Source organism: Phalacrocorax carbo, chromosome 1 (genome assembly GCF_963921805.1).
Source record: "Phalacrocorax carbo chromosome 1, bPhaCar2.1, whole genome shotgun sequence".
Lineage (NCBI taxonomy): Eukaryota > Metazoa > Chordata > Aves > Suliformes > Phalacrocoracidae > Phalacrocorax > Phalacrocorax carbo.
This window is the reverse complement of record NC_087513.1, coordinates 115,065,769-115,092,111: the sequence shown is the minus strand read 5'-3', so window position 1 is coordinate 115,092,111 and position 26,343 is coordinate 115,065,769. Positions and strand designations below refer to the sequence as shown.

The window sequence follows — 26,343 nt, the reverse complement described above, 5'->3', positions numbered from 1 at the left end:
TGAAAGCAGTTTTGCTACTGGTAGAGAGAGCCCTCAGGATCTGTGCCAGCTGAAATCCTAACTGAGCTCTGTGGAGGAGGTGGGGGCACCCTAATGGGAATCATCATGTGGCAGAATTGGGAAAGGCAGTGCATGAAAAGCCTCGGGAGATTTCCCTGCTGCAGATGCTTGAGGTCTCCGGAGTCAGTGAACAACTGAGTCTCAATCCGCCGGGAGGTAATTTATTCCTTCTTTTGATGGACAGTAGAAGGAAGAGCTCATGCATGGTGCCTCTTGGCAAGTGCGAGAGGGAGAGAGCAACAGCATAATGCGAGCGTCTGGGGCTGGGGATCCTGCTCAGTGACTTGCACAGCCTAAGGGCCGTGGACCGTGACAGCCAGCAAAAGCAGCAGCCCTGGGGAGAGCTCCTGAGGCTTTGGTTTGATGCTGGGGAGTTGCGGCCAGCAATGAGGAGCAGGCATACCCGCGTAACGCCAGGCGGGGTAACAGCGCTGGTCCAGGTGGATCATCAGGCGTATGCAAAGGGGAAAGGCAGCCACTCGAGGAAGTGTACAGACCTGCTCTAGGATGACATGTCCTGACCCTGCCAATTGGGCAGATAAAAAGGACTGACAGCAGACTGGGGCTGCTGGTGCAAGCAGAGCTGGGTGAGGGGTGGGAGGTCAGAGGGATGCGTGGTCTCTGAGCTACGCAGCCCGTAGGCCAAGAGCAGGCTTGTTTACTTCAGCAGAATCTGACACATCTTCAGGGCTTTCACTCATGACTGATAGTAGTAAATGTTGCTCTCTTAGATCTGCCTAAATCCTTGTTGACAGAAGGAATGTGCAGATTTCTTGCCGCATGCCTCCTCTGCTCCAGCACACCCTGCATGCACACACAGAGGGGAACCCGTTTATCTAGCTTTCCTCTGGGCCACCGATAATCTTTAGGTGTTAGGGCTGGGAAGCCTCCTGCTAGGTTCCAGTTCCTCTCTTGAAGAGGCTCATTTGAAGAGGTATTTCAGCATCTGGCTGCAAATATGGGGAGTCTTGCAGTGTTGTTGTTGGGTGGGGATCTTCTGAATACATCTGTATTATGTGACCCTTTTTGTACACAGACACTTTTTGGATGCAAGGATGCTATTTACTGAAGCTGCTGAGAGCATGCCGTGTTTTGGAACGAGGGGAAAAAATGATGGAAACTATGAGGATTAAACATAATGTCTGTGATGGACAGAAGTCTCTCTTTAGGGCGGGTGGCTGTCCTTAAAAGGATGTATACCTTCTCTCAAGCTGAAGCTGGAAATTGCTTATTTTTTGTACTTTTGAAGGGTTTCCAAGGAAGCAATAAGAGTCATCAAGCATTTTGAAAACTACCCGAGAGTGTTGCCCTACCTGAAATCTGCATATGGCTTTTTCAGCACCGGTGTGCTCGTTAGCTGATCTGCTAAGCTAAGCATCTCTCTTCATGTCACTGAATTATTTTTTTGGTCACAGCTGTCAGTTGTACCTCAGTGGTGAAACTGCTTCCTTTAGAGAGCTGTAAGAGAGGACTGGATATAGTCTGTAGGAGTTAGTGACAGAAGACTGATACCTTAATCATACAATTATGGCAAGTGACAAACAACAGGAGAAGAGTAAGATTGGTAAGGCCAACCTGATTAAGGAAATCAGCCAGTACCAGCAGGTTGCAATGTAGGTGTGTGCGCATTTCTAAGATGGGGAGAAAATCGGTGCTCAACTTGTTTTGTTTCTAGGTCTGCTCAGGTCTTTGTGAAAAGAAATAATCACCATTACCTTAGTGTCAGGTTTAGATGTATTGTTAGTCAGGTTTTTAGGTGTTAAGGCAACCTTTGTTTCTGAAGTGATTATGAAAAAACATAAGCGTTTGGGGAGACAAGAAGTTAGAAGTGTCGTCTTTGCCCAGCTTGGAACGGCAACTTTGGATTTCTCCTCATTGTGGATAGAAAGAACGAGTTGTCCCAAGGTGATGATTCAGTCTCAAGTTTTACAGAAAATAAGAAAAAAAACTTTTTTCTTTCATTTCTAGTATGTCTGTGTGCTTAATCTTCACTTCATGTTACCTAGGTATTTTCTGAAGTGCAGTCTTAACCTGAATACTAGCAGAGGGGGGGTGTTTCACCATGTTTTTATATACCACTGTCCCATTTCTCTCTCCTTTCCTCCTTGTCCTCCATTTACCATGGGCGTGGACCTGCCAGTGATAGAGCGGTGCACCTGTGAAGCTGTAGAAGACCTTCCCTCACCCAGGAGCTCTGGAGTCCTGAGCCCTCCGCTGCCGCCCATATTGCATGCTGTGTTTGGTGAGGCCTGTTGTCTGTTTTCATTCATGCATCGTAGTCATAATCATCTCTTTAATAAATGTGGGTACACAGAAGTGTTTATACCATCAAAGTGTATGATGCAAATGTATGGTCTTCTCTCAGCACATCCTTCCTTCCCCTGAGTAATTTAAAGCCTCCTTGAGATGGTGGGAGGAATTGTATGTGAAACACTCTTTATCTTTCTAAGAAAAGGTGTCTGAACCTGTTTGTACTTCAGGGGCAGGTACTATACCTCCTTCTTTTATCCCCATGAAAGACCAGCTTTTCTTCTTTTGTTTGCAGGATGCTTTGGGCTTTCCCTTTGCTTGGTGGTGTCACAAGCCACAAAAAATAGGAAGATGCCAGAAATACAGGAAAGGAGAGGCAACTGCGTGTGTGTGTGTTGCTGTTTTCTTCTTCCCTGCAGTTAACTGTGGCCAGTAAATGAATCTCTGATCTGCAGCAGTATCTGGCCACTAAATGCTTGACTGATGAACTTTAACCAGCGTGAAATTTGAAGATAACATCTGTTGAGAAATGTCACTTGCTTCTCACCCTCCCATCCTGTGGGTTAAGGGTGGGGGATGCCTGGGGTTGTCCCCGGAGTATGGGTGCAGCACCGTGCAAGCTGGGCTTTGGCAAGGCTGTGGGGTGCCCCGACCTGCGGCTTGCCAGTTGCACTGCCTGATGCTGTAAGAAGAAAGCACCAACATGTACAGGACAGGTTTTGTTGAGGGGGGGATGTTTTTGCTGTAATTCACTACTATGCTATTTCCAGTCTTCTCTTTGTAGGAGGCACTCGCTTCCCTCTGCACTGTACCACGTCTGCTAATTGCTTTCCTTCCAGGGATTCTTGATGCATGTTCCCTTCCCTCCCAATCTTTAGATACCTGTTGAAGAAAATGGATACTTTTTTTCTTCTCTCACCAAGCGCTGGCGGCTAAATGCTGCCTTTTTTTTTTGAGGCATTAAAGGTTTCTGAAGGAATTAAGATGTGCCAGGATCTGATCTGTCTCCCAGATCAAGTGGAGCATATTTCTTGGATATGCTATTGCATATTTCAAGACTGAGACAATAATTGTTGCTGGTTTGACTTGGTGGCATATTGAGATGGAAGATTTGGCTGTGTCCATAGACATTAATGCTTCAGTAGGACACCCTGTTCCTAGCTAATACAAGCTCAAAACTGAGGTCACATTGTGCAGTGCCATAAAACGCATCCTCGCTTAACGTAAGTGGGTAGGACAGTTGATATCAATGGAGTTCCTCTGGCTTGCCAACAAAACTTAATCTGGCCTTAAATCTTGTCTTTCAAGTTAGATGTAGCAGTGTCACTCGTCAGTGGGTGCTTTCCTTTAAAATTGCTTCTGTAGTGCTTGGTGGAAGAAGATAATTTCTACCCTTCTATGCTTTTGAAGAGATTGAATCAATTTGTCTTTTGTTAACCCCTGCCAGTCTTTTCTGTCTTTGAAATACTCTATCTCCTAGCTGAGATTAAAATGTTGAATTTCCCATTCTCATTCAACTTAAACACATTCTGAATTTCAGGGCCTGAAAGTGTGCAGCATTGCCAGAAAGGAGACTGAAGTATCTGTAGCCTTTGTTGCAAACAAAACATTCAAAAGCAAAGTAGAGTCATTTTGTATAACGTCTTTTTACAGTGTAAGATGAAACTTGTAGAAATCCTCAAGAGATTTAAACACCATCCATCCATCTATATAGTTAAAGCTGCAATGATGTCAAAGTGGTTGTCAGACCCTGGGTTTCTCCCTTCAGATTCCTCAGAGGTTTGTTCTCATGCTTGGGCCTGTTTTAAACTCCCTGTCTCGTTATCCGAGTCCTGCTGGCACTTATGGCTCTCTTTGTACTTGGGTTGTAATACCTGCTTCCATTCCAGATGCCTAAAGTAAACCTGCTGCTACTTTTGTTCAAGTAGTCTCTTTAGTTGTTTTTTTGGAGGTGAGTATAACCTGGCATACTCTCAGTATTTATTTGCGTTAAAGTGGTGTCAGCCTAGTGACCCGAAGGCCTGGTGTGCTTAAGCGTTTCACATAGAATAGCCCCTGTCTCATAAAGAAAACACTAATAAATAAAATAAATCAAAATCTAGCCATGAGGTTGTGAGGATCACAAGATGTTGCTGCCCCATGGTTCAGTTTCCCTGCTTGTGGTACTAGGTAACGAGACCCTGACAGGGGGTGCAAGATTGCTATCATACTGTATAACGAGAATAAGGGAGTCAGCTGCTTTACTGGATACTTTTGTTATCTGCCACGGTGAGTGAAACTTCTAGTGGTACCTGGAATGTGGCTGCTGCTCCAGGTGTTGCAGCCAGCCCCAGCAAGGGCACAGGAGACTAAAGGCAGCCACTTGCCTTGCCTGCAGCTCATGGGGGTTTGCACTGCCGTGTGGCTGTCCAGGGGGTTTGGTGCAGACGAGAGCTGGTGTGCCCTGTGGTCTTGGTAGGGCCTCTTCTAACAGAAGGAAATGTTTTTGGGTTTTTTTTGGTTCTTATCCCTGCTGTCTTTTGAAAACACAGCTGGTGGTCCCTTCAGTTCTGGATAGCTGGTCTTGGAAAGAGACTACTGAGCTTTCTTAAAACAGCTAATTAAGTATGAATTTAAGCTTGTCTGTGTGAGAAACTAGCCAGCCTAGCTGTAATAGGATTGTTCTGGATTGTTTTAATTGTGTTGATCTAACTTGTGTGGATGCTTTAATACGAGGTAATGTTTGGGAGCAGACTTCTCTCTGAAATGTGCAGTCAAACCAACCTGTTGTGGCTGTTTGAACCCTTCTTTTAAGCCTGGTGGCTTTGAGACCTGCCAGCAGTTATGAGTGATCCAGGTAGCCAAGAACATTTCTGATGCTCATTCTTACTAGTCCTTGCTGCTTGTGCTGTGGATCTGAATGTCTTTGCATTGCGGGTGACCCACCTTGGGGGTAATGATAATAGTATTTCATAAATATTTTAAGTCAGAAGTTACTCATGCATACAGTATTCAATTTTATTTATTTTATTCAGTATTAAGAGCAGAAGAGTTGAACACTCGGAAGTCCAAGGGAAACCCTGCCTGAAGACTGTGTGCATTCATCACAGCAGTCTTAAGTAAATTGTATGCAATTGTGTACTTAGGTGTTTTTTTCCGTCCTAGGATCATCATTCAGGATGTTTCCTTTTAGCAAAGAATTAATAGATTTTTATTTTTTTAAACATCCCTTGTATAACCTCCAAGGAATATTTCAAGCAGCAGTTTGCTTTTTTCCCTTTTTCTTTATAGAAGTAGTTTTTGCAGAAATAGCAGGACATATTGGGTCCAGACGGGTTGTTGCTCTGTTTTACATCTCTTGTGGCTTTACAGAATTGCTATTGCTCTGCCTTCATTAGCTGTGGGAATTCCCTTTAGAAATTATTTAGGTGCTGGGGGAATTTGGGCTGTGCTTCCTGTCAAATCTTTGTTGGGCTAAAGAGAAGGTTGTCCTTCTAACTATTAAATTCCTGTACTATGAGAGAGGAGATCAATACTAACCCCTAAGTCTTAAAGCAATAGGGCTCATGTGAGCATCTTGCTGACAGCAGAAGCTTTTGGCTTCTTCCCTGGGGAAGCAGCCTGGCTCTGTGGCTGGGACTGCTGCCTGATGGAGGGGTCCAAAAATCTCCTAATGCAGCTCAAACAGGGCCTCTATTGATGTTTTCCCCTTTGGGGGTTTAGAACAAGCTTTTGATATAAGTGTCACAAACTGGAGAGAAAAAAAAAAAAGTAAAAACTCCCCAAACTCTACCTCTGAACACGTTACTGCAAAAGTGTTTGACTTTAATACCTTGTTTTAAGCCTTGCCTTCTGAGCTCCTTTCAAATCAGATGTATTACTGAAACCAGTTTGCAATATTTATAGAGTTTTGCCACTGAATTTGCTGTGTGTGAGAGGGAATCCCTTTCTTTTCCACTGTAAATGAATTGCATCAGGTCGGTTCTCCTTTTTATGGAAGAAGGTTTGCTTCAAAAGACTAAAAGTACAAATTTTCTATCTGATATTTGACTTGAATGGGTAGCACTGCTAAAAAATTAATGGAGCAGAATAGCTTGGATGATGATTTCTCTTCTGATGTGAAGAAGTTTTATATTATTCTTTTCTTTTTAATTGCCTGGTGAGCTTTCTCCTTAACTATCCATATATCTATCTCATTTTTCTCTTTTCCTTTGCATCCAATTCCCTTGGATCCTGGTGCTCATAGTCCGTTTAGCAAATTACTCAACCAGAGCTGGTATTGCTTTTAGAGATCTGACTGGGCCAGCTGCTAACGTGTTTAATACGGCTCTGTACATTTGATGTTTGTGCTGATAACCTCGGGCAGTTTGGGATGCTTCAACTACATAGAAATGGAGCTGAAATAAAAAGTTTTTATACTTGAAGACAGTTTTCTGCACTGGAGGTAATGGTGATTTCCAGTTGTCTTTTCCTTGTGTGTGTTGTCTTTTCCTTGGCATGACCTTTGGTTGCCCACTGCCACTCCACGAGCAGCTGTGTTGGCTTTGCTGCCGGTCCTCATGGGAATGGGCAGCGGACCTACGCCGGGTGTCCGAAAGCCATCCAAGGCAGCCCTGGGTACCTCCATGATGGGCAGCATGGGCTGGATGGGCCACATCATTGCTGCTGCCCCCAGCCGCCCCTCAGGGTGCCCTGGCATGCAGGGTGGCAGGTAGCACTCCCACGGGGAGCGAGGGCAGCGTGGCCCCTCGTGGGTGATCCTGGAGAGAGGTGGTACAGGGCCTGGCAAGGGGAGCAGGAGCAGCGTCTTTGCCTTTGCGAGGTTACCCACTTCTTTCTGTTCATGTGCATGCACAGATTTTTTTCCAGGGAGTGATGAGGGCAGGGCAGAGGTGGATTTTACTCTGGGACAGTGTTTTATATCACTTTGCAACAGTGTTTATTTCCCGTGGGGAAAACCAAATGGTAAATACCTTTTAGACTGCAAAGAAACATTAATTACTGTAGCATATTCTTCTCTTTGGCTTGGTTCTTGTCTTTTCAAAAACCTAGGTACGACATTTTCCATAGCTTGGATTTGGTTGTGTGTGAAGTCAGAGTTATATAATTAAAACAAACATGTTTTCCAGCAAAATGTTTTCCCTTAAATAAGTACAGTCTATAGCTGGGTAAAAATAAGTAGTGTCTTTGTTGAAGTTCTTTTTCTTCTTTGAAGATTTTTTATATACTATACCTAATTGACGATTTCCAATATTATTCTTTGTTTTGTGGTCATTGTCTGCTCTGGTTTGGAAAGGCTCATTAGGAAGAAAAGCACTTGATTCCCAGCTGAAAAGTGGTATTTACGATGTGTTATGTGCTCTTAGTTTGGTGAGGGTGGTTTGCAGAAGGTGTTTTTGTTGCTTCGGGTCCTGTCGCTAACAAAAGCGGTACTGATGAGAAAATTTGATTTGAACCAGGCTTCACAAAACAGTGTTTTGCAGAAAGAGCTGTGTTGGCAAGGGAGTGTGGAAACATCTCCTTTCTTCCCCATTGCCTCCTGGGAGTGGGCAGGTACCCTGGGCAGGTAGGTGCCGCAGCCAGCAGGCTGGTGTGGTGCTGCTGGCTGAGGAAGAGGATAAGGAAGGAGCTACGGCAGTCTTTGCAAGAGGACTGCTTGAGAGGCATGCCCTGGCCCTGCTGCTGTGGGGATTGGCCTGCATGGCTAGGGGCCAGGGACAGCATTTGTCTATGTTGGCTCTCTGGAGACAGGGTGGGGTCTGTGTTAGTGCAATGTGAGCACCTGGGATGTGGCTGAAACCCTTGGGGTCTTCAAGAGGAAGTATGCCTACAAATATTAATAGAGCTGCCTTTGGAAGGGCTTTTCACTTTCCTCAGTGTTGCAGTGATGTTTATATGCAGTATGCCTTTTGAGGTACACCTCAGTTGTTCAGTTTTCACACTTGTCTCCTTATTTTATAGCCTCTTGATGCTGGCATCAATTTGAGCTGTCTCTTGTGTAAAATTACGTAGTTCATTCCTACTGAAAATCAAGAGCTTCATTCAGTCTCACTGTGGTCACCAAGCTCGCTGGAGCCACATAATATTGGAGACAGAGATAAGCTCCTTTGGGTATGGCACTGTAATACCAGCTGCAGTCCTGCTGAGATTTGGGCGTCTGCTTAAGTGTTATGCTCATGGTGTGTAAATATACACCATCATAAATATGTAAAGCCAAGCACATGCCTTGGCCTCTGCAGGACTTAAGCCATCAGATGAAATGTGGAATAGCCTGAACTGAAATGGAAAGAGTAACTATGTTTTCATAATATCTAATGGATATGTTGCAAGAAACAAACTGCAGGTTTTAAAAACTGACAGTTCCCCAACAGTTGCATTTGTTTTGGTGCTCAATTATGTACCTCTGCATGTGTGTCTGTAGGCATTTTGGAAGCGATAGCCTCTGAACTGTGTTTATGGAGCAGCTACCCATCAGGAATTGACCTGAGGGTCCTAAGGAGCTAAAGGCATGAATTGCGACAGCCTGCAAGACATGGAACCGTAATTGAGGTTTCACATCCTTCCTGCGTCAGCAGCAGAAGGGGACTTACCAGTTGGTTGGATTCACAGAGACAGCGGGTTCAGGGAGATGGGCGCACAAGGAAGAGAGACCAGACGGAGCAGTTCTTCTTGTTCCTGATATCCATGTTCTTGATCTTTTCAGAGCCTGCTTTTTCAGCAGCAAACATGCCTGTGCTGTTACTTGGCTTGGTGGTTTTCGTCTTGCCAGATGAAGGACTGATCCTGAAAGGCTCCTGTGGGGTACTGTGAGGACCCTCCCCCTGTTTCCTCTGTAAGGAAAAGTTGTGCATACTGTTAGCACAGGCATCAACTCAGCCCCCACTGACTTCAGCGAGACATAAGGGTTCTCAGGGCAGGGTGAGGGGTGGAAATCTAGCCCTAAAACTTTCCTGTAGTTTATGCATCATTATTTTTGGCTGCGCAGAATCAGAAAGGTCACGTATATTAACCTTTTCTTCTTTGCTTAATTTCAACATGGCTATTACCCTTTCTGCAATCTGGGCTGCCTGGCTGAGTGTGCTGATGTCTTGGGACACGTCTGTTTCCTGGTCTCTTGGAGTAACTGCATACAGACCATCTTCCTACCATAGTCTCAGCCTAAATTTGCCCTTTGCAATTGGGCAAACCGGTAGCTGAATGTAAGGGAAAAAGATCCTTTTGCTCTCGTAATGGAATCTGATACTAACTGCGTCGGTGGGCTATCGGGGATGGAAAGAAGTTGCCTTTCAAATTGTTGTCATCGTCCCCATTGCTGATTCAGATGCTGCTTTGCCATTGAAACAAGAAGCAAAAAAAAAACTTTCCAGAATCTTTCCCTTCTGAGTTAATGAGAAAATGTTTGTGGCTGTAGTATGTGTTACACTATTTACAACAGGGCTCTGCTGTAAATAGAAGGCTGAATTCAACGGTGGCGTTGATCTGCAGCTTGCTCATCCCATCTCCCTCCCTGACTCTCAGCCCCTCAGGTGAATTACGCCTTGTGTTCAGTGCAGGGCCATCTGTTTCCCTGTATGTTCTCTCTTTTGCTGCAGCCTGATTTGAATGGAAAGGTGAGTCTAAATACATATGACGAGGAGCAGCTCTTTTGTGCTTCAGACAGCTTGTTTTCCTGCAGAGGAGTCAAGTGATAAAAGAAACGCTGGGTTTTTAGCTGTCCTGCAAATGTGCTCCTAATGCAAGAGTAGAGGGGATTACTGGGAGCAGAGCTGAGGGGCACCTGAGTTTTGCGATTAATTTGGCACCTCAGACAAAAAGGTCTTTTGTGACTGGGCCCGAGTGGCTTTTCAAAGATGCTGAGATCTGTATTATGACCTAAAGCTATTGCCAGATAGCACCCACCCCCACACGCCCTTCTGATTCATGCAGAGGAGCTGTTGCTGCTATCTAGGTTTTTTTGTGGTATCTCCTTTTACACTGTAAATGGTAATTTAATTTCCACATTTAGAGACCTTAATTAATTATGAATAAAATCATTTGTATGAATTTTAGAGCTGAAGGGTGACAGATTAATGGCTGTCTGGAAATGCGAGGCTGCTTTGCCAGAAGGGATTCAGCTAGCTCTGCCCTGTTCTGCCTCATGTGCATCCCTGTGATGTGGGATGGCAGAAGGAGGAGGATTTCCATCCTGTGGCATCCTGGGGACGCTGGCACTAGGAAGAGGACAAGGAAAATGCTAGCAACCATGTGGTAAGGTGTTCAGGGAGCCAGTCCGCTTGAACCCACTCTTGGTAGGGTTGATTTTCACCAACCACCCTACCCTGCACACCCTGAGTTGTGTGGGCGCAGGAGCATCCAGGAGTGCAGAAGGCAGGGCCCAGCATGTGGGTATATATGGAAGAAGGAGTTGTCATCTCTGGCAAGAGCGTGGACTTTGTCTGGCCCAAGACACCTAGACTAGTGTGCATCTCCATCTCTGCCACGCTATGGAAGTGGTCTTGTGTGCTCTTCATTTTCCACTCTCTTTTGGGTGCTCCTGCCTGCTACTTGTGCTGCCCCAAGCCTTCTGGCAGACTCAGTCGCCTGGTGGTTGCTTAGGTTGAGTAGGTTGAGGCTTCCCTTGATGGTTGGTTTTAATAGGTCTGATGAAGTAGGAATTTGGTTCCAAGTGCATATTGTCATACTTTATACATGGTAGGATTTGCTTCCTGTCCAATGGAGTAGAGCACTGTGCAGATTGGCTCTGCTTGTCTCTTTGTGCCTTCCCACACCCCCCCCCCCTTTTTTTTTTTTTTTTCTTCTTCTTTCTTTAGGGATTATGGAGTTAATTGAAACTTTTAGGCTTGGTCCTCAGGTCTCCGTACAGGCAAAACTTCTACCGATCTCAGCAGTCACCTCTGCTTTTGACACGAGGCTGGTTGCTGGATGTCTGTGGGCATCAATCGTTTCACAGCTGCAACATTTGTCAGGTGCTACTCGAAGAGCTCTCTTCCTCCAAGAAGTGTTTTGCCTTTAGAGCTCCTTATTGTTCCTTTTTTCTTTTGTTATCATTCTGCAGAGGCCAGTGGGCCTAAAATTACTTCTGCCGTCTGTCTCCTGGCTCCCGAGCAGCAGTGCCTGTTTGATGCCTGCATGCACACACATACTGCACTGTCCTTGTGCTCTCCCCGCCTTTTTATTCTTGGGGACAGGCAGGGTGCAGAGCTGAGTCCAGGCCTAGTACTCCAGCCAATTCTAGGACCGAAAGGGGTCTGTCTTCTTTTCCTAGAAGCTTTGCTTGCAAAAGTGAACAGGGAGCAATCCAGCTCCTAGCAGTTTTATTTGGCAAAGTTTCCTACCCTGGGTTGTCTCTAGCTCTTCCTCTGCAGAACTGGTGGAAACATTATTGTTTAATCCCAGCAGCCTTCCCAAAGTCACTGGTTTTGTGTTTCTGGCTCGTCACCTTCCCATGCGCCGTGGGTATTTATCTCCAGTTAGCAGTCCCGCTGGGTGATGCCTTGGCTTTGGATGCAGGTCGGGTGTTGCGCAAGGTCTGTGTCTGGAGGGCAGATTGCCATCAACAAGCTTCAGTATTTTTTCATGAAACAATACTTAACTTCCAGGGGTCAGTTGGAGGTGATGGTATCATGTTGCTTGGAGTGACTGACAAGGCAGTGACAAAGCTTTATGCTTCATAACTTGCTTTAGCATCACCAAGTGCGATAAACAGCTCACTCGGACCCCAAAAGCAGCAGCGAAGGCATGCTGGGTTAAGGTTTTAAGTCCTTTATAACAAACTGTCAAAAAATAGTCTAAACAGAAGGGGTCAAATTACTCATGGGGCCCCCTGGTTTTGTATGATTTCTTCATGCTTAATAATTTCTTTTCCAAGCTAATAATTTCATAGCCTCTGTTTTACAGCCTTGTGAAAGAAATGCTAAGTTAAACAAATGCTAGGTGTTTGCAGAGTGTGTAGGTGAATGCAGTGGCATAGGCTGAGGTACTGCACATCCCGGCCTGTAGGCTTCAGTGGGTGCACAATGGTGTGAAAACTCGCCTATGGTGAAGATGGGGCCAAGTCATGGGGCTTCCCCATCGGTCTCCCTGTTGCCCTGGCCCACCTGGCGGGAGGGGATATGCTGGTCAGGGGGAAGACTCAGTGATGGGGAGCCCTGTTTCTGTCCCCTTGCCCTGTTGTGTTTCTGGCCAGAGCCTCACCAGGAGATGCCCATCACCTCTGTTGGGTGGATGCTCTGCTCAGGGTCCCTCTCTGTTTTGCTCTGACCTCTTGATCCTCATACCTCTCCCCGTGTTTAGTACGTGTTGTCCCTGGCAATCATCTGGTTTCCCAAATCCTTCTCTCCCTCTTTACAAAGTAGAGCTTACATTGTTCTTTAACCTATCTTTGTTACTCCTAAAACATTGGTTTTGTATCCCGGGCCTCTTTTGGTGAAGATACCTGATGGTAAGAGAGGCACAAGCTGGAAACCTTTACTGCTTTTTTGTGTATTTACCCCAGTACTTGCTGGGCTAGGCTGTTCTTAAAGTTTTCTTGAAGTTTAAATAGAAAAATGACAAACCTGCATGTTTGCATAAATGTATTGAACTAATACCTAGCCTGTTCCGAAAACAAGACACGTTCAGCTACTTGAGTATCCACTCTGGCATATAGCCACAGTCTCTCTTACTGACACGCTCAGCTGCTTTGGGAACCTGGTTATGAAGGTCTATTTTACACTAGTCACCCTAATAACTATATTTACTACTATAACCTACACTAGTAGGTTATTTAAAAAAAATGGGGGGGGAGGGGCAGAAAAAAATAGAACTTCAGAGCTTTGCTGTCTGCATGTTCCTCCTGAATCCTGCAATTTTTCTACTTTGTTTTTAACAATTAATGTGGTTGCTCAGTCTTGCTTCTTTTTAAATATCTGGAGGATCTTAACCATTGGTTTCTACAGGACAAAAATCAAGTGTCTGTAACTATATAATGACGTACCATAGTGGTTATTAATGAGATGGTGATACATGCATAAAATACCAGGATGAGAAGGACATGTTTCTCTGAGATGGCATAACACATTAAGTGTTGCTCCTCTTTTTCAGGATATTTTTTTGAAAAAGAAAAAAGGGAGGAAGAACTAGAGATAGGGCAGCATTCACAGCCCTCCCTGTGCCATCCATGTCCCACCCAACCTAGTCTGCCAGAAGGAAAAAAAGTCCTGGAGTTAGAGGTCCCTCTCTGCAAATCCCAAGGAGCGCCACAGTCCCATGGGTGTGAGAGCCCCAGCTTGTTGAAGGGTGCAGCAGAAATAATTTGGCTGCCTGATGCGCCACTCATTGGGCCCACAGCTGGGTGCTGGCAGGGCATGGGTGCCAGCGTGCCTGCTGATGGGGGAGCTGGGAAGGGAAGGCTGCAGGGCGACATGGATGCAGAAATGTATGCTGGACAATTTCTACCCTCTACTTGATTAATTCTACCTGATTATTTCTAATCATTGGTCTACAGAGAGTCCCTGCACTCCTGGCTGGGAGAGTAATTATATATGTTCCCGTTCGTTTTCAAAGAACAGCATGGTTTTCCCTAATAAAACCCTGTGTGTTTTTCTGAAGGCTGTTCTTGTTCAGTGCGGGTGCTTGCAAGCGCTAGTCTGGAGGATGTCGCCTGTCACCCATGGGCTCTGTTTGAGCTGCGGGTGTTTGGGCTCACCACCCCTGCGGGGCTGGTGTGTGGGCACGGTGGGGTGTCTGCTCACAGCCGCGCTTGGTTGTAGCTCTTAAGCCTCCCAGACATGGGTGCGACTCCCCGGTGGGGCGAGCATGGAGGTCTGGTGACGCCTCATCTCTGTCTTCTCATGCTGGCAATTGCACGGGAGTTTGTTCAGAAGCAGGAGGCAATTAATATTGCAGGTCAGGAGGTGGGCGAGCTGTGTCGGTGCTGCAGCAGGACTTCTTTAAGGGGCTTTCGTATGAAGCAAAGCGGTGCTGAATGTTATGCTTTTGAGAGAGGTGCGGGTTAGTCTCGCTTCCTACACTTGCACCTCCGCCGTGTATCTGTCCGCAATAGTCTCAATACCCACTTTGTTGACTTTTAGCCATTTCTAAACTAGCTTTAAAAAGTATCTGGAGCAAAAATGGGTCGCTTAGCAACCCACTCCCGCTGAGGGCTGCCGGAGAATGGGTCAGTGATTAACAATTATGTACAATTGGGGTTAAAAATGCAGGGCAGTCTGCAACATCGCTGCTCTGACGGCTGGAATATTTCAGCGTTACAATGCTGGGATTTATGGTGGTGGTAAGTAAATTTATACCAGTTGTTGTTCTGACCTCGTGAACATGATGATTCAAGACTTCGGTGTTACAAAGTTGGACTGAAGCCTCTTTTCTTTACCGTTATATTACAGAAAAGCATTAAATAACCATTGGATGAGTAACATAGGCATGATCTATGTTTTACATATATGTATTTTTTTTTTATTTTGTCATGTCTCTGCCCCCCCCAGGCTCTGGGCCTTCCCTTGGCCATATGACTTCCCAAACAAACAGAAATAGATCTGCATGGGAGAGTGGAAAATGCACAGTCTAGCTACAGAGCAGAAATGCAGAGGGAAGGTGGGTTTTTGGTTTTGGTCACCTACCTGAATGCTGATGCACTGTTCCTCCAAGCAAGGAAACAACAAATGCCACATGAGCTTGATGAATACATTTTCCTGAGCCTTATTTTGGCAACATGATAATTTTCCTAAGTCCTTGGTCGTTCTTTGGTTTCTGGATGAAAAGATCCTTGGCAGCTTTTTCTCCTTTCACAGAGTAGAAAAAGGAGGTGGCTCGGTTGTGATTTCATTTACCCCAATAAAAGTCCCAGTACTTATCAATTCTGCAGGAACATACAGTGACAATATCAATCATTAAAACAGCACTCCATCTCTTAGATGTTTTTATAACTCTGGCAGTGAAATCAAGGTTGTTTTGCCAAGTCACTTACTTTCATTGTCTAATCAATTTCTAAAGGCTCTTGCCTATTTGCTTCTTTGTTTAATTAACCCTTCCTTTCAGTCTTATCCCACCCCAGTCATCATCACAAACTTGAGAAATAAGGATCAGCTGACAGTGCCTCTTCAGCAGTCACGGGAAGCGCTGAATTCCAGGAGCCCTGACTGGAGGTGATTTATATTCCTAAGGACTAATCTTCCATCACTGTTTGAAGCTGACAATGTCACGGGTGAGTGGGCAGCTCTTTTCCCTCACTCCCTTGACCTTCTTCCTCACCCTCTGCTTTCACTGAATAGGCTGATTTCCTGCCAACTTAAAAAAATACATATTTATTTTTAAAAGATCCCTTTCAGGCTAATATTACTCATCACCTTACTCACTTGCCACCACTGGTCCTGGACAAAAATCATCTTAATGCCCCTTTCCACAAGAGTAAGAGGATGCCTTAATGAATGCTGTCCTTTCTTGGTTTTGATCATTTAATCTACTTTACCATCGTTGGCTCTTTAATGCTTCAGATTAAGTGGTAAAATCCATGCTTGAGATTTTGCAGATGCTTTTAGCTGTCATTAAGGATCATTAATGTGCAGAGCAATGCCACACAACGGAGGCCGCTAGGGTAGGAAATGAGATCCATCATCTGTTGTTAGAGCTGCAGGATAACTTTAGGTCAGCAGAAATCAGTCACTGGGACTGTATTTGGGCAAGGATTCCTGATTAGTATACTGAGAGAGCGTGGGGGTGGGATGGGGGTGGAAGATGGCAAACCTGAGCAGCTTTGGGGTTCCTCCCATGCTTGTACTGCAGCGTTGAATCTTTTGAATCCCGTAGCTCTTGCAGTCACTCCAATGTCTCCTAACTACAGAAAGACTATGCCCAAACTTGATAGCTTGGACTACATTTGTATAAATTGAATTAATATCCAGTTTCAGGCTACTTACTGTCTGCTTCCACAGGCCAAAGATCTTTCCTTCCTTCCTGGCTTCTGGATTAGTGTCTTAGTTTCTGCCTTCTGAGGGTTCTCCTGGTTTTGCTTGTTTGTTTGCCGTCAGAGATTGATTTCTACACCCACCTACCCTGAGGCAGGTGGCTGCATGGAGAGTGCTTGCGCCTGTTTGTGGCAGTACCAATACTGTCGGGCAGTCTTTGCTGCTGGATTGAGCTGGCAGTGACCACTGCTTGCTGCCCCATGCCCGTGCCCGGCAGCCAGTTGTGTGCTCAGCCTCCTAGGATGAGATGGGAGTTTTAACCCAACAAACTCCCTCTTTATTGGAAAGAAATCAGAGGCTGATGCTGCCTTCCATGGTTCCTGCTTGCTTTCAGTGGTACATCATAGTTTATTAAGGCTTTCCATCTTCTGCAGTACAGGCCCGTTTTTTTTGTTAGGGGAGTACTCTATGGCGCAGCGGCATTGCCTGGGGGTGCTTGTGTTGAAAGGTTTGCTGTCCATCCACCTGTGGCTATAGGATGCTTGCTCGATAGCTGGCGTGAGCTTTTTGCCTTTCTTCCCTTACACTGAAAGGCCTCGAAGTGTCAGGGCTGGCTGTGGCAGGGAGCAAGAGCAGTCTGTCGTGGCTCAGCAAGGAAGGGAGGCTGGCTGAACAATGAATTATGTGTCTCCTTTTTATTTACTTAAAGAGCGTTTCTCCACCTTGAAAAATTCAAAAGATAATTCTATATGCTGGTTTCTGATACTGAACAAGCTGGAAATGTTAGTAGTTATGTTAACATTGCTTCTGGCTCTCATGGCATTCACTTTTGAAAAAAACAAATGGTTTTAATGTGCTTGGCGTGGGAGCTTTGATTTGAAATTAATGCTGTCAGCCATATTAAAAAGATGACAAATTACATTGAAAATGTGTGTTCATTTCTAGTAGCAGCACTAGGGTTATGCCACCAATAGAGCAAAAGCAGAATCATTTAAAACACAGGTGTTTTCCCCTGCCGGTTCCTCCCGTGCTGTGCTGCTGTTTGCAGGTGGTGTCCTGTGGTCACTTCTTGCTGGTGGTGAAGCCGTCTCCCTGTGGCGACTCCTGCTCACGCGGGGCACCAGCATGGGTGGTGGCAGGAGTTGCTGTGTTATCCCACGTGGCCTTTCCCCAGGCCCAGGTCTGTTGTGCCCTGTTGCTCCCTGCTCTCTGCCGTGCCATGGGAGGCAGCCATGGGGGCTCCCCAGGCATCCTCATCACGTGGTCCCCCTCGGTCTCATCGTGTCTGATTTGGCTTTGCCTGGCAGTGGTGAAAGCCCTGCCAGCCTCCAGGGAGAGGGATGCCTGTCAGAGGACAGCACCTGGGCTACTGGCTGCTCCCCTGGAGTCCTGCTTTTTGGGCTAATTTTGCCTGTTGCTGCTTGCTTTACGTGCTCATTAAAAGCACTGGGAATTTGTAGGTAAAGGGGAAGATAGATCTTACTCTGCATTACATTTTCTAATAGACTTGTAGATGAAAACCAACTTGACATATTTCTGTATTTGAGATTTATAATCTAATCAATCCTTCACTTGCACAGTAGGGACTGAAACAGCATGTAGTTATTTACATATAGGGAACATTAAACAGCCACCTCTTTAAACCATATGTGAACATAAAGTCCAACAACTGCTGCTGAGTAATGCTGCTGCTGAAAGATGAGAATAAAAATATAGCAGAAACAAACATAATGAAAAGGTATTATTGCACGGAGTAGCTGTGACAGCAGCATATTACACCCTTATACCGACGTGAAAATGTGACCCTGTAAATCTGCATACCCTTGCCTTTTGAATTAACACTGAACACATTGAACACACGCAGGTGGTTTGCTTTGTATTTTTCTCTAGTTGTAGTGAGCTGTAGGGGCTTTGTGAGGCCTCACCCCTTTGCCATAAGGAGCTGGAGGATGGCATGCCACATTGGTCCAAACTGCTTCAGACTGCTTGTCATTGCTCCTTTGGGGCAGTTGTGATCCCTCAGAAACCTGAAACCTTTTTTTAATTTACCGTCAGTTAACTTTGGGGCTGGCTTTGTTGCTCGGTATAATGCCTGCTTGTCCTTGGAGGTGTGGTGCCTGGTAGCTGACTTCCCAAAACGGCTGTGGTCCTGCAGGGATTGGGATTAATTTGTCCAGGTGCTGAGCCACACTCCTGTGACTGTATTGCCGGGGCTGCAATGCCGCCTGCAGTGCCGGCATGGGCATCTTGGCTTTGCCATAGTTACTGTGGATACTTGACGGCTCCTGTGGCTATTGCCAGGCTGCTGTAGCGTAAAGGTATGTGCTTCGGATGTTTGAGTTTTGAGATTGGCAAAGGGATTAGGGGTTGTTAGTGGCTTTCCCTTCCTCTTTTGGGAGAAGAATGTATGGAGGGGCATCCTCTTTGGAGAAATCACTGCTCTCTCTGTATCATACGAAGCAAATATGTGTAGAGGCTTTCCCTAAAATACTGTGTGTTTATGGATTCTTTCCATTGGTGCTTAGTTTCTTGCAAATATGCTGCCTACTGTTTTGTCCTTTTCCATTTCTAGTACTAATTATGAGCAGGAACTTGAAAATTATTCCCTAGTAAAGGGTAAGCATCCCCCTGATGGGTGTAGCTGTGTCCTGTAGAAGCCATGCTTATCCCATAGGCATGTTTTGATCGTAGGTCTAGATACTGGCATCTTAGCACGCAGGTTAGATAGAGCGAGCTGTTAATTGTAAGGGAGAAATGTATTCCCTCCCAAAAAATGCACATCTGAATTTCCTCATTGCTGGAGTCCTCTGTGGTACTGGTGACGGTGAGCCTGAGAAGAGTAACTTTTTTTTTGGTTTATACGATAGAAGGAGAAGCTAATTTCTGTGATATGGGAGGATAAGAAAGTGAGTTTCTATCACAGAACCAAAACACTGTTTCTTACTGCTAAAACACTGTTTCTGTGGTATTTGAACAAAATACTGTCCTTTGCATCTTTTTCGTCTTTTAACTGTTTGCATTCCTGTGCCCTAGAGGGAGGGTGATGAAAAATGTGGATGGCAGTAAGCTTAAGAAATTTTTTGTTCTTAAATTGCCACTATTTTAAAGTAGGATTTTAGAAATCTCAACTGTATTTTAATTTGGTTTGTCAAAGTATAATTACCGTGAATGAGGTAAGGAACTAATTTAAACACAGCAAGTGTAGTGGAGAATCCAATTTTCAGAAATCAGTGGAAATATAATTGGAGTCATTAAGTGCTGACTTCGGTAATTAAGGGTTGGTTTTTGACGTTTCAGGCTTGTGCTGCTAACCGTCTGTGGAGAGGGTAGAAAAATATTTTGTTTGCTGCAAAACTGGTCGCTCCCTAGACCCGCATAGCTGATGGCATGAATGCTGCCCGGCAGCTTGGGTGAACCCACAGCATTTGAGATTTGCTTGCTTGCGTCCCAGGCTCCTCATCCCTCTCTGCCTGCTGCTGCCCGCAGTGGGGGATGTGTGGGAGCACATTTTGGGGCTGCCCTCTGTGCTGGGGCCCATGCTCCCTGCTGTGTGGGAGGCTGGTGCTGCCTCTGCTGCTGCTGGGCAGCCCCTTGTGCTGGGACACAGAGGAGCCCCTGGGGGCTGTACCCTGTGCTGGGGCACCTTTGGAGTGGAAAAACCTGTGTGTGGCTGGGCAGGCATGGCCTTCAGCTGCTCCATGTCTGGTCTTGGCTGGGGAGGGCAACTCAGCTGTCCCTGGGTCTTCTCAGGTCCAGAGAAGCCCCTGGCGTAGGAGCTGGACTGGTGCAGGAGCCGCTCCGTCTCAAACAGGGCCTGGCCACACTCAGCCAAGGTTTTGGTAACATGGCGAATGGCTACCAAGAAGCATCATTTCATTGGTAGATGACCCCGTACAGCGCCATGTCACAGAATACAGAGCAAAAGCAAGTCCTTTATGATAATATTCAAGAGAAGGATTTTTCTAAGGCAGAGATGGATGCCCAGCTCCTTAACCTATCTTGCTTTCAAACTTTCATCTTGGATTGCAGGCTCATCTTGATAAAATAACTGGATCTCTCTACAAACTTTAAGTGCTGTTACAGTTATTCATAAAAGAAATCAGTGGTAGAAGTGTGTCCTCGTCTCTTGGTTGCAAAAATTATCTCTTAAGAAGTCGGGATGTTATGCATTTTTAACTCCTGCAGTTCAACCAGGATGCTCAGAACAGTTTTGTTATGATAATGGAGAAACTATAAAAAAACCTGACATGCTGATAGTTATCATCATATAAAACAAGCCTTATGTTTACTTTCCTATTAAAAATGCTGATTTTTCCAGAGAAATGGCATTTATAAGGTTGTTTTTTTTTCTTTAATTTTGTTGTTTTCCCAAACCCCAGATAATGCCCGTGTTTGGGCCTCCAGCATGGAAGCTGATGTGATAGTTTTTGTGCTTTTGAGCTTTCACACCCATGAACAAATCCATCGGTGGCAGCAATTTCTTGCTATCTGTTTGAGTTGTTGTAATTTTCTTATGGCCCAGCGGAAGATGGCAACTCAGCTAGGAAGTTGCTTAAAATGTGATTTTAAAACTTCGGCTGTGCTCATTTCTTAGGTGTGTGAAAACCACTGGCAGTTTGAACGTTTGTTTTAACCAGAAATCCCCTTTTTCCAGTTTTAGAGTTTTTCACAGTGCTTTGCAAAATTGTGTTTCCCTTCTTTCCCCAGGGGGTCTGACCCTTAAAGCTGAACAGGTGGTTTCTCGTGTGCTTGTTCATGTGCCTTCTAGGCATGGGGCATCCTCTGAAAAGCACGGGATACTCTTTGGGGTCGGACAGCTGGGGGTGGGCCCCTCGAGGGACTGCTTGTGGGAGCAGTCCCTGCCACCCAGCTGCATTCAGAAGGCGTGATATTGATGTCCCTCCCCCATCCCTTTGCAGCCATGTGGTTTTCTGGATTACGCACTCAGAGTACCTGGCAATGGCTGAATGTGGTGCAACAAAAGCCAGAGGATCACTTTAAATAGCTAGAACAGGTTGGAAAAATAGTGCCAAGCTTTACCTACCAGGCTGGATAGAAAGGACTGTCTCTTTGCTGCCAGGTCTTCCATACACCCAGCGAGCAGCTCTTGCGGTGAAAGGGGGGGTTCCAGGCTGGGATTGGAACTGGGCTCTCCATAGATTGTTACCCCGCCCAGGCACTGGGCACCCAGCTCAGCTCCCGCTCGCAGCTGCAGATTAGGGGAATAATGAGGATACGGTTTGCTTTAGGCATAATTTCTTTCCTGCTACTTTTCCCTTCCCCATTTCCTTTTGTTTTATTTCTTTAGACAGCCTGTGTTGCTGCCTAATTGGATTACTAGGTCACTTACTGACTGACTGTGGGCTGTACAGGATTGGGACTGCTCCCTGAGGCTTAGCAGTTCGGGGGGCTGACGTAGGCTGGCAGCCTGCTAAGCCGCTACAGTCCCATGGGGCCTCAGCGGAAAATGGCATTTCCCGCCGAACCCTACAATGGCCGCATAAAGGAGTGGATCCATTCCTTTGTTTCATCTGGCTTTTTAGCTTTAGGGAGGAAAAAATTAAAAATTATTTGTCTTAAAGCGTGCCGTGCAGTGCATAGCCTCCAAGCAGGACTGGCCATCTTCTGGGAAACACATCTAAATGTGAAACCTTGAATGCAGTTCAGATGTTTGCATATTAGAGATGAACAGCTCTTACTTTAAAAAGTGTGCTCTGTATCTTAAACAAAACACCTCCTTGCAGTTTCCATGGTAAGCTCTCCTTCATAATTGAATAACAGTCATAAATGGTTACATAAAACACAAGTAAAATGCCACACCGTAGCTGAAGGCTGCACTTGTCAGCTCTGTGTTTGCTCTTCGCGCAGGGCAGCGTGCTGGTATCTGACGGCGAGGCTCAACGTGGGGTGCAGCCGTTTGGTGCGTCAGCCCTGCACCTCTGATTGCTGAAGCCCAGCTCGCCGGAGAGGCATCTCGTGTTCGTCCTAGAGCTGCTCCGCGACTTGTCTCCAGACCCTTCTCCTAAGGAAAAGCCAACTGGAGGAACGGTGAAAGCTGATATCTGGTAATGGGACTGCTCAGAGAAAAACTCAGACCCTTTGCTTTCAAGGTATCTCTCTGCAGATAGTACTGTCAAACTCTCTTTCTGGAGCTGCTGTATTCACCTCGAAGCTGTTAGACCTTTGAAAAATAAGAGATCTTCCCAAGGTGAGTACAAATGATGTGTCAGACCATGTTTTTAAAACTTGTGTTTTTCCTTTTTCTTTTCTTTCTTCAATGACTGGGGTGTTTTCAGGAAAGAAAAAATAATAAAGCTTTGCTACTTCTGGAACAAGAAATTCTGTGCTTCTCTACCTCTTAGGTTTTTACATTTCAAGTGAGTGGGTATCTGTCATGTTGTGTGTCATCGTCCTGCCCCCACATTTCTGTGCCTCTTTAATTATGAGGCTTTGAGTCTTGCTTAAAATTTGTCACCTGGACTCAGCAGTTGTTGAAAAAAAACCAACCCCAAACAACAACAACAAAAAGCCCAAAACAAACCTCCAAAACTTGGAAAACCTCACGTGAGAAGTAGACCTCAAGGATTTGATGCTGGAAGCTTGGCAACGCTGTATTCCCACCAGTGGAGCTCCTTGCAAGGAGGGGGTTTCTCCAGCCCAGCTAGAGGATGCTCATTTCTTGTGCTGGGTGTGAATGGACCCCTGCCAAGGGCTGTTCTGCCTGCACCCTGCTTTCCTGCCTCGTGTGGGTCCCTGTCAGTGGCAATAACAGAAATGTGCTGGTGGGCCTCCCAGCCGGAGGCAGAGACCCCAGGAGTTCCGCTGTAGGCTGGGGAGACGGGGCAAAGCCACTGGGCTCAGCGGGTGCATGGCACGCAACCAGCCGTGTGTGCAGTGCCCTTAGGCCTGCTGCCTTCACCCTGCCTGTCACTGCAGGGTGACATGCTGGCCCCCAGATCCCTGCCTGTGGGTCGCACGGTGGTGGGGGTGGGTGCTCCCTTTTGGGTTTATCACTGCCAGCAGCGCTGCATGTGCAGCTGGGTGATGCCAAAGTGTGCCCTGTGTCCATGTGCCTTTCAGGTTGAACTGGGAGCATGTCCAGGGGCGTTATGTCACCTTGGAAAGACTGCATGTGACAGGTTGCTTGTGGATGCAGTTTCGCTGCTTCTCCCTCCCTGTAGCGCCACTGATTTGCAGGCAGCGGCTGCTCCTCCAGCCCTGTGCTCTCAGCACTTACCGATTGCCGCACATATGGCGTGTGAAATTACCCGGTGCTCGGCGGCCTGTGTGGCACTGGCAGCGCCAGCTAGCAGCGGAGTGGCAGACCGAACTCTGAATTTTCCCCTCTCCTCCAGAGGGAGGGGAGTGAGAGTTTTTGTTCTTTTGTTTGTCTGAGTTCATATTGCAAAGCGTGTTGGAAATAAGCCCGCTGCTTGCGTGCAGAGTGGAAAGGAAGGGATGCAGGCAAGGCGACAACAAAGGCGCCGCCTTGCTTTGCTCCATCCAGGGAGAAAGACACTGTGGGGTTTCCTACTTCCCACTTGAACAGTGGGTGCAAATTGCCCCTGTGCTGACGGGTTGGACCTGAGCATCTCAGCAGGAAGCCTGCAACACCAGTGTCACCATGCAGTGTGTTGCTGTGCCTTGGGCTGGTGGTGAGCTTGTCTTCTGACAGAGAATTTGGGATATTCCCATGGCTGTCACTGGCCCCCATGCCTGCTCAGGGGCTTGGGCTTGGGCCTGCTCCTGCACTCTGGTAAGGCAACGGTGACTCCTGACAGTCTCCACATTTTAAGGCATCTGGTCCCTACATGTGGGACCTGGGGCTGGGTGGGGAGAGGGGTACGAAGGGAGAGGTTTGCAGCCTTGGAATCACCACATAACTCGTATCCCCCCCCCCCTTTATGGGGAGGAAGAAGAGGATGGAGGTGTGGAAGGAGGATGAATAGTTGTTGTGGCTTAACCAGCACTAGCCAGATGAAGGCAACGGTGTTGCCTCCATCCATCTTGTGTCTGTCTGTGGTCCTTCTGCAGTGCTACATGCTGCAGGGGCACCAGCCGTGCCAGCCTCCCCTGTGGCAGCGAGGGGCATTGGGGCTATCTGGGGGAGCTGGAGGACTTTACTGTCAGCTCCCAGCAGTAGTGTTTTCTGCATAGCCTGGAAGCACGGAGGCCTTGTTTGTTTCTGATGAAAGCTGAAGCCCTACTGAAAAGGAAGCATCCTCTGAGGATGCTTCTGGCCCTGGACATGTCTGAGAGAGGCTGCTTTCTCCTACCCCTCTCCCCCCCGTTTCTGGTTTTCCCTTGGGCTTTTGCTAACTGCGAAGCCGCTAATGTAAAATGAAGGCATGGAAATTTCATATTGTAGCAATTAATCAGCTCTCCCTAATACTTTCCAGTTGTAAATTGCCAGCGCTAACAGATGTGTGCTGTTGCAGCTGAGCAGCTGATCCTGCCAGGAGCTGATGGTGGGTTATGTTTGGTTGGTTACCGCATCCTAGGAAGCCATAGCGTGCCCTTACCAAAGTATAGTGCTCTGATTAGTTTAACAGAAAGTTTCCAGTTGTTAAACATGTTTTTACCATTTTTTTTCCCCACTCCTGTACTTAAGTGAAACTAAAATAGAAAAGGTGTTACATTGTCACGGGACAGCCAATGCAAATTTCTAGGCTTTGGCTTGCACCCTGCAGCACGTTAGAGCTGGTCAGTAAATTCCTGTTAGATTTTGGTAGGCGTAGTATTATTTCTGCTGTGGGCCATACACACACAGATGTCCTTGTCCAGGATTTAGGAAAAAAAAAATGAACAGAGGAATTTTCCCTTTAACAACGTCTTGTTGCACAGAAGTGGGATTTATTTTCCTCTGGCACCCCCAAGACAGAGACGTTCGAGTAGCAGAGGTCAGGATTTGGGGAGGGGGGTGTTATTGGTTCAGGCTGTACCCTGCTGATGTGACTTGTTGAGTGCAATCTGTACAAAGCAGTGCTGTTCCCATCTGCCCCGTGTCTGCTGGATGTAGCTGGCTGGCCCATTTTGATTAAAACATTGCAGGGAGGGGAAAATAAGGAAGACGCTAAGTGCATTTCCTATCTTAGATTTTTAGGAGACACTTAAGGGAGTACACTTGGATGAATAAGGGCAAAGGCAAATTGCAAAAAGCACTTACTAAACTTGTCTGGGGACTTCAGCCCTGTAGTTTGTAGTGTGAAAGCTGGGCTTTCTTTAAGGAATGGCAATAAAAGCCGACAAGCCTAAAGACCCAGGTTAATTTAGGAACCCTGCAGTTGGGGGAGGAGGAGTGGAAACAGAAGTGCAGCGGCTCAGACTGACCTTTCCATCCACTCTGCTGCTCTTCCAAAACCGTGTGCGGCATCCGAGCTGTCGTCCACCATGGGGTCCCCTGGGCAACATGGGGCAGGCTGTACCTCAGACACTGGGGTACCACCTTCCTCCTCAAATGGCACCGGACCTCTGTGTGTGAGGCTCTGTGGATGGTGTGGGCTGAGGCTGTCCGTCACTCTAGCCGATCAGCGTGGTACGACGCTGCTGAAGTAGCGGCGTCAGAATCTGTCCTGAAAGTGCCAAGCAAGGCATAGAGGCTATTTTGCAATACGTAGCAGCTCTTTTGTGCAACTTTGAGAAGTTGGCCCGCAGTTATACGCGCTGTCTGACGCAGATCGGTGGCTATTAGAAAGGATTTAATTATCCTGATGACCCAAAGTAACAAAAGAAACAGGCCTGTTCACGTCGAGCTTCGATGCTGAGCGTGGTTACTTTACTTCCCTCTTTCCTTCTCCTCCTGCCTCTCCAACATAAAGCTACAAAGTGAAAGATGATACCAGTGTTCTTCTTTCCCAGGCCGCTATATGCAATTGTTTCTATAATCTTTGTTTATATAGATCTAAGGCAGATTAAAGTGCCTTTTAAAACCAGAGTACTTGTCAGGAGACTGGGTAAGCCTCTGTATGTATCACACAAAAAATATTTTGGACCTCCTGGTGCTTTCTATCCTTCTTCCCTAATCGTGCATTTGTGCAGCTGTGTCCTCCCCACAAGCTTCCTGCTGCTCCAGGAAAACTTTAACCATTTACACAGTCTAGGAAAGCTACAGGCAGATTCCCTCCCAGTATTTATTAAACCATATTCCCTTCAGTGG

The 26,343-nt window shown here is 46.4% G+C and overlaps 1 protein-coding gene across 4 annotated transcripts in view; it reads left to right on the top strand.

The window, feature by feature from the left end:
• Window positions 1–26,343, top strand: part of TIAM1 (TIAM Rac1 associated GEF 1) — a 193,767-nt gene that overhangs the window by 14,563 nt on the left and 152,861 nt on the right. For 2 of the 4 annotated variants that reach the window (XM_064470522.1, XM_064470513.1), the window contains exon 2: window positions 22,056–22,395. The exons of 1 other annotated variant lie outside the window; for it this stretch is intronic. The gene's annotated coding sequence lies outside the window, so the exon portion shown is untranslated. Of the gene's footprint in view, window positions 1–22,055; window positions 22,396–26,343 lie in introns of those variants that run through there. One more of the 4 variants, XM_064470540.1, reaches the window with a different exon arrangement.